Source organism: Suncus etruscus, chromosome 4 (genome assembly GCF_024139225.1).
Source record: "Suncus etruscus isolate mSunEtr1 chromosome 4, mSunEtr1.pri.cur, whole genome shotgun sequence".
Classification (NCBI taxonomy): domain Eukaryota; kingdom Metazoa; phylum Chordata; class Mammalia; order Eulipotyphla; family Soricidae; genus Suncus; species Suncus etruscus.
In genome coordinates, this window is record NC_064851.1 from 114,239,839 (window position 1) to 114,260,070 (window position 20,232).

A 20,232-nucleotide genomic window follows, 5' to 3' on the forward strand; every position below is an offset into this window, starting at 1 on the left:
GCAACTTTTTGTACCCTTTGGTAAAGAGGTATGTTTCCTTTAGTAATTGCAAAGGTTTGCACCTGGTCTAAATTTGCTAATCATAAATTTGCATATCATAAACATTCCTACATACATATAAAAATTCATTTAAATCAGCTTTTTCCTGCAGCAGGGCCAATACCAATTTGCAAGCCAAATTAGCATTATGATAAGCCAAACATTTTTCTAGAAATTTCCTCACTTCATCATTTTTAATTTGTATTTTTAAAGCATCTTTGAGCTTAGCCACAAATTCTACATAAGGCTTCTGGGGACCTTGGATGATTCTTAAAAAGGTTTCCTCACCAGTACTGTTAGTTAGTATCAATTCTTTCCCATGCAGATACTGCAATGTCTTTAATTATATTTGAGATTTCCTTTGGTAAAGCCGCTTGTGTCTGTACATCTGAATATTGATTTTCTACTATTAATAATTCATACGAGAGATTAACCCCTGCCACTCGTTTTTTTTGTTCTATCTGGACTATATAGTTCGGATTTCACACCCTCTGCATATAACATTTTCCATTTGGTTCGCTGTCTAGATGGCAGGCATATTTCAGCAAGTTTTTTAAATTTATACAGAGTCCAAATTGATTTTCGACATCAAAGTCTTAGTATCTCCTGACAATATGGAGAGGTTGCCCAAAAATCTTTACATGCTTTTTTAAATTGTTCCACATCCTCCATTTTGAGAGGTTGATAAGTTGAAACATATACTGTCTACAATGGAGTTGAGGCCAGATTAGCAGAAGTACCCTGCACAGGGCTCTGAGGCCTGAGGTGTGGAGTACTAGAATGTGGTTCATTGTCTAAGTTGGCACTAATATGTGAGTCCATACTGTGAATAGAATCAGGACTTCCTTGTGAACTTAGCACTGGAGGCTGGTCATCAGTGTCAAGATTTTGATTTGGGTTGTGAGTATCTAAATTATGTGTCCGGGTTGATTTTTTACCAGCAAAAATGCCTATACTCTTGATGCCAGTGTTAGATTTATCAGCCTGTATCTTAGTCTGAATTTTCATAGGAAAAAATTTTTTATTGTCCATACTGGTCATCACTTTACAATTTCCACATTGTCTATTTCCTAACCACCAGCCAATGCCTATGCATATGATAGTCATATTAGCCAACACAGAAATTCCACAAACTATGACTAATGGAGACCACTCAAGCAATGCAAATATTGGAGTAGAAATTTTTGATTGAATTGTAAATAGCAACCATCCAATGACAATGATATTTACTAGTGTCAAACCAAGTGGTTTATATCTAAACAGAGTAATGCACTTGAATAATGCCGAACCGATATATTTAATAATAGATGGCACAGTGAGCGTGAGTATCCATAATAATGAGCCAAGGACCTCCAGAGGTAATTTCCAATAAAATATGTCAGTTACAATTCTAGAGGGTCCAGATTTACCTGTTCCAGGCGGCAAATGTGAGGGAGGTCAAACCCCTTGCTGATGGTCTGCAAGTCCAAAAATAACTCCCAGAAAGATAAATTAAATCCCATTCTTCCGTCCCCCCTTTCAGGGGAGACTTGGTAATAATATTTGGAGTAAATAATCAACAAATGCAAAAGATTAGGGGACCAAAGGTTCAGCAAAGAGAGTCTTTTGTCAGTTACAGCCAGCTCCAAAAAGCAAACCTAACAAGACGTCAGTTCTGGCAAAAGAGCCCTTATGCCTCCCCAACAAGCTATTTATTTCTTTCCTTAATCACCCCCACCTGGATGATCCAGGTGGGACGACAGGCAAAAACAATATTACAACAAATACACAACACTGACAACTATCATAACAATGTGAATGAATGAGGGAAATAGAAAGCTTGTCTCAAATACAGGTGGGACAGTGGGGAGGAGAGGGAGGTGGGAGATTTGGGGCATTGGTGATGGGAATATTGCACTGGTGAAGGAGAGGAATCTTTTTATGATGTAAAACCAACTACAATTATATTTGTAATCAAATCATATAAATGAAGATATAAATAATAAAAAATAAAAAAATCAAAGAAAGACATTCTTAAAAGAGCCTGGCAAAATATCTCAATCTTTTTATCCTCATTAGAATAAAGACTGTAATCACAAAGCAGAGATAGAAGATGTTTAAATGGAAAAATGGCCATAATTCATGAACATCATTATTATAATAAGAAAATAATTCAGTGTCATTTCAAAAATGTAACTAATAAAAGTGATTAAAATTGGAAAAAAAAGAGAAATAAAGCAAAGCAAAACTTTATTCCACCTACCAATAAACTACAAACTGATCAATCAGAAAAACTTCCCAGAGGAGGCAACTCCACCCAGAGTGTCACAAGCCAGGTTATATTGAGCTAGAAGGAGGGAATCTTGACTTAAGTGGATTGTCTGTTGTCTAGTGTGTTTCTAGAGTGTTTCATCATGCCCTTTTATGGCTAGATATCTAGGGTGGTATATTGTGGTTTATAGGACCTTTATTGTTGGGGGTGGAATATTCTGGGTTAGAGGGCCTTGTGTCATTTTCATTTGGATAGAAACTTAGCCCATACATGAAACTTAGCCTTGTTAGCCTTAAATGAAAACTTAATTTTTGGTTGACAAAATGAAGTCCTTTCTGCCCTAGGCTTCACAATCTCTGAGCATAGAGTAAAGAGTAGCCCTAAGCACAGTCAGACTTGGCTCAAAGTGCTGGTGTCTCCTCTCTCCAATAAAAGGATTCATTTCAGGCCTGGGGAGATAGTACAGAAGTACAGAAGGTAAGATATTTGCCTTGCATGTGGCTTCATTGGTTGACCATGAGTCTAACCTTGGCACAGCATATCAGCACTACCAGGGCTCATTCCTGAACACAGACCCAGAAAAATAGCACCGTTATAGCAACAGCTATTGCTTCAAATGATTTCTCTTAAATTATTTTAGTAAAAAATATAACATTTGGGGCAGGAGTGATAGCACAGTGGTAGGGCGCTTGCCTTGCATGCGGCTGACCCAGGACAAATGCAGATTCGATCCCCAGTTCTTCATATGGTCCCCCAAGCCAGGAGCAATTTCTGAACTCAGAGCAAGGAGTACCCCCTGAGCACTTCAGGATGTGCTCCAAAATAAAAAAAAAAATTAAATTAAGTTAAATTAAAATTAAAATTAAATTAATAATAATTATTTTGCATGTTATTCAAGTATGAGTTAGAGATTTTTTTTTCTTTATGAGATTTACTGTGTTCTTGGATAATTACACTATTTTTTTCTGTTCTAGTTACCAGGTGCAACTTTTTAAATATTTTTAGAGTTTGTGTTTCTCTTGGACACTTAAAGATTTAGCATCTTATTCAGTTGCAACTATTTTGGTTCCCAACATAAATAAATGTCATAGTAAATTTTGTCTTCCAAACAACAAAATGTTTTTAACCCCTATTTCTAATTTCTGACTTACTAATTACCTCTTGTATTGCTGCTAAATTAGTAAGGCCAAACGTTTTTCACACACAATGCCAGAGCTCTTTTCTTGAAGCTTACTCAGCCTATTCACAAGTACTTGAAGCTACAATCATGTTAAAGAAACTCATGCAATAATTTTCATGTAACATTTCTATTTGAGTTTTGGAGTCTTTAGAAGGGCATATATGGTAATTCTCAAAAGTTATTCTTGGCTCTGCAATGTTAATTACTATTGCTCGTGGTACCATATGTGATACCAAGGATTCACCCCAAATTGGCCACATGCAAGGCAAGCACCCTACCTGCTGCACTATTGCTCTAGTCCCTCTGAGATAATTTTAACTAAATAATGGGAGCTAGAATAATAATCCAGGAGAGAGGGCATTTTCTTGTAGCTGACCCAGATTCAATCTTTGGCATTCTATATAGTCCCCCAAACACCACCAGGAGAAAGAATGTCTTGAGTTGAAAACCAAATTCTGAGATCACTGGGAGTAAGCTAGCAACAAAAACAAAGTAAATTTTAAAAATAAATAAAAATAACTATGGTTGAACATTCTTTAAAGTTCATTTAAATTTCAAAATCTTTGCTTTAGTCAACAAGTTTTCCACAAGACAAATCATCATAAAATAATTCATAATCATGAAGCAATCTGATTGGCCTTTTGCCATTGGTTTATAAACTTATCAACATAATTATATTCTTATCTCTAAACTGATGAACATGAATAATGAGTCTTAAAGGAAACTATAGTTGCATTACTCATGGTTGTCCTTGATGAATAAATGTATGCAAAAATTATTGCACTATAGAGATATTCATTAATATGATCAATCATATGATGATGTAGTTTAGTAATCCAGTGATTGTATAGAGCACATATTTCATATTATTAAAAATGTTATCCTGATTTTCCAAGAATCCACAAAACTATGTTAAGTTGTTAAACTTGTAATAAATAAATAGTATATGTGCCCTTTTGAAAATGTCTAAGTCACCTAAGTTATAAATTAAACTAAAAAGGGCATAATTTCAGAAAAGTAAAAATAAATCATTCTTTATATACTTCTAAAAACATAAAACATTTTGGGACCTGAGCAATAGTGCAGCGTAGAGCATTTATTTGCCTTGCACGTGGCTGACCCAGGATGGATTTCAGTTCCATCCCCCATGTCCCATATGATCCCTTAAGCCAGGAGGGATTTCTGAGTGCATAACCAGGAGTAACCCCTGAGCGTCACTGAGTGTGGCCCAAAAACCAAATAAATAAATAAAAATAAAACATATTATGATATAAATATAAAAATGTTTTATGTTTTATCTTGTGATAATCCTGGGCTTTATAACTTCATTTTTATCCTTTTTCCTATTTTAGTTAACAGTGAAATTAGCACCAATAGTTAAATTGGTTCAATTTCATGTCACTTTATAATAAATATGCATTTCATCTTCATGATCATTTGTTTTTCTTTTTGGGCCACACCCTGAGATGCTCAGTGGTTACTCCTGGCTATGTGCTCAGAAATCCATCCTGGCTCCAGGGACCATATGGGACTCTGGGGATATAACTGAGGTTTGTTCTAGATCAGCCACATGCAGGACAAACTCCCTACCGCTGTGCTATGGCTCCGGCCCCCATGATCTTATTTTTAATCAGATATCTTTACCAGTTGCCACTTTCCTGCCCTTTCCCAGCCTCCAGAATTTCACTTTTAACTTATTTTAAATGTAAATGGGTGCTAAATACTTTGAATGTCATTTCAGCATCTATGTAGTGATTGTGTGATTTAGCTCTGTAGTTATAAGAATAGAATGTATTTAATCAATATAATAATGTGATTGTTTTAATTAATAAGTTTAAAGTATTTACAAATTAAGAATTAGCTTTAGGGGAGCCCATTGTGAGTTTTTGTTTTGATTGTGATAAAGAAACCTAATCAGATAATGGTGACTTTATCATTGGTCATATTTCTTGGTTTTGTTCTTTTGTTTTTTGGGGTTTTTTGGGGGGGTAGTTTTTGGGTCACACCCGGCAGTGCTCAGGGGTTACTGCTAGCTTTGCACTCAGAAATTGCTCCTGGCAGGCTCAGGGGACCCTATGGGGTGCTGGGAATCAATCAAACCTTAGTCTGTCCCAGCTCAATCACATGCAAGGTAAATGCCCTACCGCTGTGCTTTCACTCAAGCCTGATTCAAATTTCTTATTGGAGTCATTTTTTTGGATTTCATTCAAAAACCAATGTGAAGCAAATTAGAAGATATGCCATTAGAAACTACTAATAATTTTAGAATCATCTGTCCAGAGGTAGAAAAAGTGAAGCTAAATATGGTAAAAAAAATTATAATGAGTCTGATGAGAAATGATAAGGACCTGTACTAAATAATGAGAAATAAGAAATATTGAACAGTAATTGTCATGATTGAATGAGTGAAGGAATTGAACAAAAGGAGGTTAAGATTACTTCCAAGTCCTGGCTTGGAAAACTGGCTTGGGACAGATGATAGGACATAAACAAAACATAAGATAAGGAATACAAGATGAGGACCTTTGGGAAGAAAGATGTTATATTTGTGTTGAGAACATCCATGCTTGTAGAATTCCAAACATGATATTTTTCTAGAAATTTGAAGCAAGAAATACAAAGAATATATGTAATAAATTGATTATCAGTATATATATGATAATTTAATCATAATTTAATCACCTTATAAGGGTGAACAAAACTTTAAGAAGTTTATGTAAATGAAATGGAAGCCAAAGATTTAATCACATACCATGCCACACAATTGTAGGAAAAATATAATTTGTAGGAGAATATAATTTGTGAGAAATATTCCATATGTTACTTGTCATTTTCCTTATAAAATTTTAGACATTTTAATTTTAAAACATTTTAAACAATTTACATAGCTTAAATGAGCATGGACTCCAGGAACATAGCTTATTATGTTACACATAGTAACATAGCTTACACCGTTATCAAGATACACATTCTCATCTCAGAAAGACTGGAACAGACAACCTTGCTCTCTTCTGAGAATAATGCTGACAGCTTCTTTAAGATTTTCAGGGCCCAGAGAAATAGCACAGCAGTGTTTGCCTTGCAAGCAGCCGATCCAGGACCTAAGGTGGTTGGTTCGAATCCCGGTGTCCCATATGGTCCCCTGTGCCTGCCAGGAGCTATTTCTGAGCAGACAGCCAGGAGTAATCCCTGAGCACCACCAGGTGTGGCCCAAAAAACAAAACAAACAAACAAACAAAACATTTTTACCTTCCCGAGTTTCACTTTCTAACTAAATATACCAAACTTTTTTTTTCTTTCTATCAGTATATTTTGAAAAGTCTCATTGGAATAAAAGAGAGAGCACATGTTTGATAAATTAGATATAGTTGGAGTTACTTTCAAACATACAGCTACAAGGCAGATTATATTTGCCACAGGGTCTTTCAATCTTCAGAAATATTTTTGTAATATTCAGTATTACCTTCAGTATATTTCCATCACCAGGTTAAGTAAGAATTCAGTAAAATTACAGATTAGTATCTTTGCACCACCAGGCTACAGAACTACAGAAAGATATTTTATATACAGAATACATTTATAACTTTACGAATGTCTCCACCATCTTAATGCTTAACCCTTGTAACTTGTTGAATGTATAGACTGTCCTTTGGAGAGATGCCCAAATAGAAATGAATTTGTTTTGGTGAAGTTTAGCAGAAAAGCCACAAGACAACAATAGGTGGTGCTGCTGGGATGAAATACTGAATGAAGACCCACATCAATTCCACAATTGTTCATGGACTTTTGTATCTGAAGAAATTCAGATAATGAATAATGATAGAAAAATTCATAGTGGTTTGTAATCAGAATGAAAATTTCATCAGGCTACACATTTGAGAGATAATCAAAGGTAAAGTCAACCTTCTCATTCTGAAAAAAAACAACAAAAGTTATTGTTACTCCCTGGGACCCAATTTTTGTAAGCAGAATGAAATTTAAAAGAACCAAATTCCCTGCTAAATTCTAAAGGCAAATACAACTTGAAGCTTTTGAATTTCAATAAAAAAGTCATGTGCCAGAGTCAAAATATAGATAGATATAAAAGACACTCACAAAAGTTTAGCAAAACTGTCTATCAGGACTTCCCTCTTTCTCATACTGAAATTCAAGTAGAACTATATACAAATCTTGGTTTTCCTTTGTTTAAGTTTGGTATTTCAAGAGTGTGGACCTGAACACTTTAACCTGATCCAGATTTTTGACAGTCGGGCTATATGGATCTATCTGCAGTATTCTATCAACTTTTTTTTTTTTTTGCTGTGGTTAAGAGATCTAAAACATAATAGACTAGAGTTATATGAAAGCTCATTTTAAAAGGATGAGAAAGGGCTTACATATCTACTTTTCTAAAATCACTTCTAATCTTGCAGCACATTTATTTTCTTTTCTTAAGTGTCTTTTTTTTAAATATGTGCCACTTGTGTAGAAATATGGCAGGTACATCTCTTTCTAAAGCAGAATACCCTTTGTGGATTAAGGTCTGTGCTGTGTCCCGACCAAGGTACAGTAACCACTCACTTCCTTAGTTGGGTGTTCAGTCTCCAGAGAAACAGACACAAGTAATTAATTGAACTTTCTAGTTCCCTGGAAGTCCGGTTTACCCACCTATCTCCAGCTCTTATCATGATGTCAACCACAAATCAGGTGTATGATAAATATCTAGCAACTTAATGCATGAACCTGGGGGCAGTTACTCATGCACAGGGAGTATATTCTCCACAGAACCATCACACAAACTCTGGGTTTCAACTACTATTTATTTGAAGCTTGACGTGAGAGCAAGCTTCCATTCTCTCTTATTTTATTCAAGCTTGTGTTAAATTCTCTCTTTGAAGACTATTAGAGATACCAAACTCTGAGCCTGGAACTTCAGTTTGGTGATCTTCATGGCACAAGAATCTGAACAGAGGAAATCCAGAGCCTGTCAACTCTGGAAGCTACTCACAGAATGGGAATGATCTGTCCAGTTTACTGTTGACCAGTCTTAATTATAACACAGAAAGATCATCATCTCCAACTGATGCACTAGGATAAGTTAGTAATGAACTAATAAAGTCTTCTCCACTCTTTGAAGACTTCTTTTATGCATATGTAGCATCTTGTAGTTGGAATAAGGTAACAGCACATCTGGTTTTCTCTACTCGCCCAATGTGTCATAATGTTTGGACATTTTTCACTATAAATTTCATGAGAACAGTCTCTATGGGATAGATATTTTATGGCTGTGAGACATGTTACAATGTCTCTTGTAAAGGTGCTCTCTCTCTCTCTCTCTCTCTCTCTCTCTCTCTCTCTCTCTCTCTCTCTCCCTCTCTTCCTCCCTCTTGTCTTCTTCTCTTGTCTCCCCTCCCTCCTTTTTTTTTTGAGGTAAATTCGTTTATGTGGAATAATTGGGATCAATTAGTCAAAAATGCTTTCATCTTTGTTTCTTGCCTACATTGCATTTTAAAATAATTAAAAGTCCAGATTGTTTCTGGTTTTCACCTAAGTTTACTGGCACCCAGCAAAGAAGCCTACACTTTGATTTTAATCATGGCCAGACAATGTAAGGCCCCTGTCTCAGAAGCAGCAAGTCAGACACCCTGCTGCGTAATTTCAAAGCAATGTACTTCCTGCTGCTAACCCTACAGTATGATTTCTGTTCTGCCAAGGGCACCAATAGGAGGTAACTTCCAATTTGCACCTCACACATAAATTTACTTTATGCCAATAGGTTTGGAGGGAAACCACAAGCTACCCAGCTCAGCCGTCAGAGGTCTGTTAACAGACCTTTAACTATGATCTATTGTGTAGCAAGAACTGAGACAAGTACCCAGAGTCCCACTTTATAGAGACTGCACTTGCCCTAACACCATTTTTCTTGAGATAATTATAAGTGTTTATTTTGGCTTTTAACAACTTTAATCACATTATTTAGCATGTTGTTGTTTTGTCATCAAGTTAAATGAATGCAGAGTTCTCCAGGAATGCCCAGAAACTCACACTGGGGTGGTTTCATCCACAACTATGTTAGCATCAAGCTTACATAGACGTAAATATGGTTTCTTCCACAAATAAGCAAGCAGATTATGCCAAGCAACAAAGAAGGTCTAAATAAATGAAATGCCATCTTTTAAATTAAAATAGCATGGCTATTTCTCTTTACCTTGGGATTCTATTTCCAGTGATTTCATGGCAGAAGTGGGTTATAACAAATTCTGCGTAATGGTGGGAACCATCTTCAATGACAAATGTTGCTATGATTACCCCGTAAAAAGCAGAGCAGCCTTTCCCAATGTTATCTTGAATTTGGTTTAAAAATAGACTTACCTGATTATGAAGAGCAACTGTTAAAACATCAGGCAGTGCCAAGTTGCACTTGTTGGCTCTGTAATAGCAGACCTATTATATATTTAATAAATTCTAAAAATATTCTTCTCCAATGGTAATTAGTTTTGCAAAACTAAAAATAATGGTTCATCTTATTCCTAGATCAGTCGCATCTAGTGTGAGGGTGGATGAAAAATAAGCCTATGTTATTCAAGAAATATATTCAATACATAATAAAATAGAAATCTAATTCCTATGTTCTAACTTTGTTATCTGACCTATAACATTCTGCTATTAATTACACTAACATTTAGAAGTAAGATCTTTCCTCTAAACTTACAATTTAGTCATTCACATTCTACTCCCAAAAAAGCTAATATTGAATATTTATATTTTACTTTGGAATTATTTTTCTCTGCCACGCTCTCAAGTAGACATGTAAAAAGTTTCTTTTTTTTTCTTTTTTGGTTTTGTGTAATACCTGATAATATTCAGGAGTTATTCTTAGCTTTGAATTTAGAAATCAGTCCTGGCAATGCTCAGGGGTACCATATAGGATGCCAGGAATGAACCCAAAGTTGTTCATGTGCAAGGCAAGCACCCACCTTCTGTATTATCTCTCCAGCCCTAAACATACAAATTTTGGGACATTATAAAAGTGTAATAAGATGGCAATTCAGAGATAGAGGTTTGAACTGACATATTTACTCAAACCAACTTTATTTCTTTAAATAGCTACATTTCTTTGTCAAGAAGACCTAAGAGCTGGGACTCAAGAATAGCTCCATAGTAAAGCTTTTTGCCTACAAGCCAGAGGCCACAAACTTGATCCTCAGAACCAGCTTACATTCTTACCAAAAGGATCTTAGTAATACTGATTGATATTTGGGATATATTGACATTTGGGATCCCTATGCCATGACCAAATGTACAAGTACAGCAACTAAATGTAAGGTTATTCATTACAGCAACATAAAAAGAAGCATAGGTGGATGTAAATAAATTTTTAAATGAAAGTTTTAAAACCTACAGAGCAATTTAGGTATGACCATTAGATTTAGTAGCTTGTCATAAGTAAAATATTTCTTTCAATATAGCCAATTAAAAACTTATATCCAGCAGGATACCCCCAAAATTACCAAATACCAAATAAAAAATAAATACTGAAAAAATGAGTTTGTAATGTAAATCGATTACTTAAATATATATAGGTACTAATAGAAGTTCTAACATTTAGATAAATAGCAGATAACTATATAAATATACACAGGAATCACTGGTAGTGGACTAGGATGACCCCATGTTATGCTGAAGATGAAGCCCAGAATATGTGTAATCTTTATTTTTTATGATAGTAAAAGGTTGGAACTACCTGTTCAACAAAATAGATAATGTTGAACAAAAGTATTCATATTTGTAATTATCTGACATTGGAAAATGTCTCATTTACTATTAAATATTTGTGATGTTTTTGTTTATGTATGTGTCATCACAGATATCTAGAAGAATTATGGAGATACATATAAAAATGTAATTAGCTTCAAACCAGGAAAATTTTAAAAGGCATATTTTCAAAGCAATCAAATATTACTTTATTATTTAAAAATTAAAATATAGCAACAATTAACAATAAGACTGAGACAGAACAAAGACTAGAGATCGTTGTCAATTATTCACTGGAAGAGATAATGGATAAATTATGAAAATGTCTCATTGTTCTTGGGTATCTGAGAGCAAAATAGCGTCAGGGACAGAGAAAGGACAGGTAGAAAGCCAACTCTGAGTAATAATAGATTAAGATAACTGAAGTGACCTGATTTGCCCCAGTCTATTATTTCCATGTTGGAAAGTTTTATTCAAGTAACTCTCTGGCTTCTCTACCCCCACACTAATTTTTCTCAAGGGAGAAGCAGTTTGTCATTAATGAGTATGGAATAATTTTTAAAAATTGGCAGGTTTGATCCGCGAAAGTACACCGGCCCAGTGGGGCTCAGCTGTGAAAGACTGTGAGTGTGACCTGTCTATGTCTGTCTACTGTCCTCTTGCGTGAAACTCTTGCGAGTGGGGCAAAAAGAGCCTCCAGAAACCTCGCTCGCCCAGACGCCATTTTCAGGGAGGGACTTCAGAGCATAAAAACCGGCTATACTTTGCAAAAGCTGGCTCCCTGTGTGTGACACCAGGCGGGGAAAATCCGCGAAAGTACACCGGCCCAGTGGGGCTCAGCTGTGAAAGACTGTGAGTGTGACCTGTCTATGTCTGTCTACTGTCCTCTTGCGTGAAACTCTTGCGAGTGGGGCAAAAAGAGCCTCCAGAAACCTCGCTCGCCCAGACGCCATTTTCAGGGAGGGACTTCAGAGCATAAAAACCGGCTATACTTTGCAAAAGCTGGCTCCCTGTGTGTGACACCAGGCGGGGAAAATCCGCGAAAGTACACCGGCCCAGTGGGGCTCAGCTGTGAAAGACTGTGAGTGTGACCTGTCTATGTCTGTCTACTGTCCTCTTGCGTGAAACTCTTGCGAGTGGGGCAAAAAGAGCCTCCAGAAACCTCGCTCGCCCAGACGCCATTTTCAGGGAGGGACTTCAGAGCATAAAAACCGGCTATACTTTGCAAAAGCTGGCTCCCTGTGTGTGACACCAGGCGGGGAAAATCCGCGAAAGTACACCGGCCCAGTGGGGCTCAGCTGTGAAAGACTGTGAGTGTGACCTGTCTATGTCTGTCTACTGTCCTCTTGCGTGAAACTCTTGCGAGTGGGGCAAAAAGAGGCTCCGCTTCGCTACGCGGCCGTGCACTCTTTCTAAGGAAAGAACTCCATTGCAAAAAGAAGGAAAAATCACACTAAGAACGGCGCTATATCACAGAAGCAAACATTTCTCTCTGGACTGTCTTCTCTGTTGCATGCTCGGGCCTAAGATTTGACCCAGTGTGAGGCTTCATCCACGGAGGACTCCCCTCCCTTAGAGGCAAGTCAGCCCATCCAGAAAGGGAGGAGCCAAAGGAGTGTGCTGCCTACATCATATAGACAATGAATACCACCACAACACGTAGAAAAACCCACAATACAAGTGTGACAATGGGGAAACAACGCAGGCCAGCATCAGACATAGAGAATGAAGATGACAATTCTGAGGACCAGATAATGACTGAACAACTAATCAACCTCTCCGATAAGGACTTTAGACTAGCAATATGGAAGGTGCTCAACAGACTCCAAGAAACCATGGATCGAGTTGAACAGAACACTAATAAGAACCAAGAAAATATGAAGGCAGAAATGACAAAACTCCAAACTGAAATAACATGTCAACTAACAGGACTGAAAAAGTCAGTAAACGAAGTGAATGACAAAATGGATAAGCTCTGGGACAGGGTATCAGAAGCTGAGAATAGACTTGGTGCTGTGGAAGATGAGATACATAACAATTCCATACAGCAGGAGAGATTGGACAAAAAACTTAAAGCAAATGAGCAGACAATGGAAAAATTAGTCAAAGAATGGGAACAGATGAAAATAGAAGTCTATGATAAGATCAACAGAAACAACTTAAGAATCATTGGAGTCCCAGAGACCCAGGAAGAAAATTTCCAGGAAGAATCAATGGTCAAGAACATCATTAAAGAGAAACTTCCAGAGCTAAAGAATATATGTGATCAAATCCTGCATACCCGAAGAGTACCAACCAAAAGAGACCCCAGAAAAACCACCCCAAGACACATCCTAGTCACAATGACAAATCCCACAGATAGAGACAGAATTCTGAAAACAGCAAGATCAAAAGGGGAAATCATGTTCAAGCAAACTTCCCTGAGATTTACAGCAGACCTGTCACCAGAAACGCTCAATGCCAGAAAGCAATGGTGGGATATTGTGACAAGACTGAATGAAATGAATGCTTCACCCAGAATACTATACCCAGCAAAACTCACTTTCCGGATTGATGGAAGAATACATGGTTTCACAGACAAAAAACAGCTCAGAAACTTCACAGACACAAAACCAGTCTTAAGAGAAAAACTGAAAGACCTAATCTAAGACAAGACTACCCAAAAGACACACCAAATTTTGAAATAAAGATGGCGTTAAATCCCAGGACAATTCTTTCTCTCAACGTCAATGGACTAAATGCACCAGTTAAGAGACACAGAGTGGCTAAATGGATCAAAAAACTCAATCCAACCTTCTGCTGCCTACAAGAAACGCACCTGAATAGTCAGAACAAACATAGACTCAAAATAAAAGGCTGGAGAAAAGTTATCCAAGCAAACAACACCCATAAAAAAGCTGGAGTGGCCATACTAATATCAGATAATGCAAACTTTATACTCAGGAAGGTTGTAAGGGACAAAGACGGACATTTTATATTAATCAAGGGGTACGTAGAGCAGGAAGAATTCACTCTCCTAAACATATATGCACCGAATGAGGGGCCAGCAAAATATTTAATACAACTGTTGACAAATCTGAAAAATAATATCAACAACAACACAATAATTGTGGGGGACCTTAACACGGCTTTGTCAACACTGGACAGGTCAACCAGACTGAAACCCAACAAGAATATACTAGACCTGAGGAGAGAAATGGAAGAAAGAGGCCTAGTGGATATATATAGGACACTCCATCCCCAGAAACCTGGATACACATTCTTCTCCAATGTACATGGGACATTCTCCAGGATAGACTACATGCTGGCACATAAAACATACCTCCATAAGATCAAGAGGATAGAAATTTTGCAGACTACCTTCGCTGACCACAAGGCTCTGAAATTATTTGTGAACTCCAAAGGGACTCAGAAGAAACACTTTAACACCTGGAAGTTAAACAGCCTCATGCTCAATAACCAGTGGGTCCGAGACGAAATCAAGGAGGAAATAAAAAGGTTCCTGGAAACAAATGACAATAAAGACACAAACTCTCAGAACTTATGGGACACAGCAAAAGCAGTACTGAGAGGAAAATTTATAGCTTTGCAAGCACACATCAGGAAGGAAGAAGGAGCTTACCTGAGTAGCTTAATGACACAGCTAATAGAACTAGAAAATGCTCAACAAAAGGACCCAAAAATAGGAAGACAGAAGGAAATAACAAAGTTGAGAGCAGAAATCAACGAAGTGGAAACTCAAAAAACAATTCGAAAGATCAACGAAAGCAGAAGTTGGTTCTTTGAAAAAATAAACAAGATTGATAGACCACTGGCAAACCTAACAAAGAAAGAGAGAGAGAGAAACTTGATAACTCGTATCAGGAATGAAAAAGGAGAGATCACTACTGATATGACAGAGATTCAAAGGGTAATCAGAAACTACTTTGAAAAACTCTACGCCACTAAAAATGAGAACCTGGAAGAAATGGATAAATTCTTGGACTCTTATAATCTTCCACGGTTGAAGGAAGAGGATGTAGCATATCTAAACACCCCCATCACCATTGATGAAATTAAAACAGTAATCAAATGTCTGCCGAAAAACAAAAGCCCAGGTCCAGATGGATTCACTAATGAATTCTATCAAACTTTCCAAGAGGAACTACTGCCAATCTTGGCAAGACTCTTTCATGAAATTGAACAAACAGAAACACTTCCAAATAGCTTTTATGAAGCCAACATCACCTTGATACCTAAACCAGACAGAGACGCTACCAAAAAAGAAAATTACAGACCAATATCACTGATGAATGCAGATGCAAAGATCCTCAACAAAATCCTGGCAAATAGGATTCAATGCCTCGTTAAGAAGATCATCCACTACGATCAAGTAGGTTTCATCCCAGGAATGCAAGGCTGGTTTAACATCCGTAAATCTATCAACATAATACACAACATCAATAACAAGAAAAATAAAAACCACATGATCATATCAATAGATGCAGAGAAAGCATTTGATAAGGTCCAACACCCATTCTTGATCAAAACTCTCAGCAAGATGGGAATGGAGGGAACCTTTCTCAATATAGTGAAGGCCATCTACCACAAGCCAGTGGCAAATATTATCCTCAATGGAGAAAAACTGAAAGCCTTCCCTCTAAATTCTGGCACAAGACAAGGCTGTCCTCTCTCACCACTCCTATTCAACATAGCACAGGAAGTACTTGCTATAGCGATTAGGCAAGAAAAGGATATCAAGGGAATCCAGATAGGAAAGGAAGAAGTCAAGCTCTCACTGTTTGCAGATGACATGATACTCTACTTAGAAAACCCTAAAGACTCTATCAAAAAGCTTCTAGAAACAATAGAATCATATAGCAAGGTGGCAGGCTACAAAATTAACACACAAAAATCAATGGCCTTTCTATATACCAATAGTAATAAGGATGAAATGGACATTAAGAAAACAACCCCATTCACAATAGTACCACACAAACTCAAATATCTTGGAATCAACTTGACTAAATATGTGAAGGACCTATACAAAGAAAACTATAAAACTCTGCTCCAAGAAATAAGAGAGGACACACGGAAATGGAAACACATACCCTGCTCATGGATTGGCAGGATTAACATCATCAAAATGTCAATACTCCCCAAGGCATTATACAGATTTAATGCCATCCCTCTAAAGATACCCATGACATTCTTCAAAGAAGTGGATCAGACACTTTTGAAATTCATTTGGAACAATAAACACCCTCGAATAGCTAAAGCAATCATTGGGAAAAAGAATATGGGAGGAATTACTTTTCCCAACTTTAAACTGTACTACAAAGCAACAGTTATCAAAACAGCATGGTATTGGAATAAAGATAGGTCCTCAGATCAGTGGAATAGGCTTGAATACTCAGAAAATGTTCCCCAGAGATACAACCATCTAATTTTTGATAAAGGAGCAGGAAATCCTAAATGGAGCAGGGAAAGCCTCTTCAACAAGTGGTGTTGGCACAATTGGATAGCCACTTGCAAAAAATTAAACTTAGACCCCCAGCTAACATCATGTACAAAGGTAAAATCCAAATGGATTAAAGACCTCGATATCAGCCCCAAAACCATAAGATATATAGAACAGCACATAGGCAAAACACTACAGGACATTACAGGCATCTTCAAGGAGGAAACTGCACTCTCCAAGCAAGTGAAAGCAGAGATTAACAGATGGGAATATATTAAGCTGAGAAGCTTCTGCACCTCAAAGGAAATAGTGCCCAGGATACAAGAGCCACCCACTGAGTGGGAGAAACTATTCACCCAATACCCATCAGATAAGGGGCTAATCTCCAAAATATACAAGGCACTGACAGAACTTTACAAGAAAAAAACATCTAACCCCATCAAAAAATGGGGAGAAGAAATGAACAGACACTTTGACAAAGAAGAAATACGCATGGCCAAAAGACACATGAAAAAATGTTCCACATCACTAATCATCAGGGAGATGCAAATCAAAACAACGATGAGATACCACCTCACACCCCAGAGAATGGCACACATCACAAAGAATGAGAATAAACAATGTTGGCGGGGATGTGGAGAGAAAGGAACCCTTATCCACTGCTGGTGGGAATGCTGTCTAGTTCAACCTTTATGGAAAGCGATATGGAGATTCCTCCAAAAACTGGAAATCGAGCTCCCATACGATCCAGCTATACCACTCCTAGGAATATACCCTAGGAACACAAAAATGCAATACAAAAACCCCTTCCTTACACCTATATTCATTGCAGCTCTATTTACCATAGCAAGACTCTGGAAACAACCAAGATGCCCTTCAACAGACGAATGGCTAAAGAAACTGTGGTACATATACACAATGGAATATTATGCAGCTGTCAGGAGAGATGAAGTCATGAAATTTTCCTATACATGGATGTACATGGAATCTATTATGCTGAGTGAAATAAGTCAGAGAGAGAGAGAAAAACGCAGAATGGTCTCACTCATCTATGGGTTTTAAGAAAAATGAAAGACACCCTGGTAATAATAATTTTCAGACACAAAAGAGAAAAGAGCTGGAAGTTCCAGCTCACCTCAGGAAGCTCACCACAAAGAGTGATGAGTTTAGTTAGAGAAATAACTACATTTTGAACTGTCCTAATATTGAGAATGTATGAGGGAAATGTAGAGCCTGTTTAGGGTACAGGCGGGGGTTGGGTGGGGAGGAGGGAGATTTGGGACTTGGGTGATGGGAATGTTGCACTGGTGATGGGTGGTGTTCCTTTTATGACTGAAACCCAAACACAATCATGTATGTAATCAAGGTGTTTAAATAAAAAAAAATTATGCATTAAAAAAAAAAATTGGCAGGTTTGACACCTATATTCATTGCAGCACTATTTAAAATAGCCAGAATCTGGAAATAGCCCAGATGCTCAACAACAGATGAGTGGCTAAGGAAACTGTGGTACATATACACAAAGGAATACTATGCAGCCGTCTGGAAAGATGAAGTCATGAAATTTTACTATACATGGATGGACATGTAAACTATTATTCTGAGTGAAATAAGTCAGATCAAGAGGGATAGAAGTGAAATAGTTTCTCTCATCTGTGGGATTTAAGAAAAATAAAAGACAGTATATTAATAATACCCAGAAACAATACAAATGAGTACTGAAAGGACCGGCCCATGATATGAAGCTTACCACAAAGAGTAGTGAGTGCAGTTAGAGAAATAACTACAATAACAACTATCATAATAATGGTAGTGAGTGAGAGAAATAGAATGCCTGTCTTGAATACAGGCAGAGGTAGGGGAGAAAGGAGATGGGAGACATTGGTAGTGGGAATGTGGTGATGAAGAGGGTGTTCTTTTTTTATAACTGAAACCCAACTACAAACATTTTGTTATCATGGTGCTTAATTAAAGATATTATTAATTTAAAAAATGGTAAGTCTGGTTTCCTTTTAGAGATCTGAATATATGCACACAGTCTGGTCTTTTCTTGGTCCTTCTATAAACTTAATGGCCAACCTCTATACCTAAACAGTAAAGTCATCTATGATTGTATAGAATTGCCTTAACCAGGAATGTATTGTGTCTAATGTTTGTGTTCTATTACCCTCACTATTGCCACAAATCTGAATTATGTCCTCCAACCTAAACTTTATCAGTAGCAAAGCCATCACTTTGATCTTCAAGTGACTGATTCTTGACTCCATCTTTCAAATGGTTCCAAACTTCACAAAGATAAAGTGGCTTAATTTATTACAGTGAGTTAACTTCAGATGTTTCAACAGAAACACTATATAACTCATACCAGAATATATTCTTTCAGTCAACTGGATAGTACGGATAGTTCCTTAGAGGGTATAAGCTGAGCTTGAGAGAGTAAGTCAGGGATGGAAGAAGGTTCATATGTCCCATTAGACAGAGATAAATATATGAATAAGCAGGACAGTTTGGGAAAAGTTGATGCATTCATGAGACTTGACAAAGTTTTCTAGTGGCTGAGTATTAAATGCATCTCGTGAGCTAGCCAAAACTACAAAATTGCCATCATAACTGCATTTTTCAATCACTGTATACTCTGTCCTGAATATAATCAAGAACTCACTAAGGGAATTTTAATACTAAAGAAAAACAATAAATTTTACATTTCTACAGATCCCTTTGATGGCATGTGAAAGATAGTTTCTCTGAAACTTTTAATTTAGGAACATATGAAGAATTAACCAGAAGATTAATCAAAAGTTAATTAGTTACACTCTAAAAATTGTGGGCTGCAATGACATGCAATGTTATTCCAATATTCTACCAAATTTTCCCTAATTAAAAGTTAATTACTTGCACTCTAAATATTGTGGGCTGCAATGACATGTGATATTATTCCAATATTCTACCAGGCTTTCAATGTAAATATAAACTAATAATGATTTTTTCTACCATTGTCTTTATAATTACAAAAATCCCAAATATCTGGTTGCAATAATTATTTTGTCCATTTTGTACTTGATGAAAAATAGACATAGAAGGATACAAGGGCTCAATTTGAAAAGACATATGCAATCCAATGTTTGCTGCATCTGATGCATTAGCTATGATATGGGAAAACCCAATGCTCAATAACTCATAAATAGATAAAGAAACTGTGGAGTCTGAAGCAGATAGGTTGTTTGATCTGCAAAACATGCATCCCATCTAGTACCGTGAGCCTGCCTGAAATAACCCTTGAGTGCCTTTAGGTGTGGCCCCCCAAAAATAAAAAATAAATAAAAGAAAGAAACTGTGGCATATATACAAAATAGTATATGATACCATCATAAGAAAAAATAAAATATTGCATTTTACTTACTACAAGGTGATTAGAACAAATAGATACAATGGAAATCAAAATAAATCAAAATTCAGAGGACAGTTACAGAATTATCTCATATATAGAAAACATAACAAGAGAATAAACAATTAAACAAAGAGAAATTCTTGAATTACAAACTGAGATTACTAAACAGTGTAGGTAAGAGTGGGAGGTGGTGAAGAGGT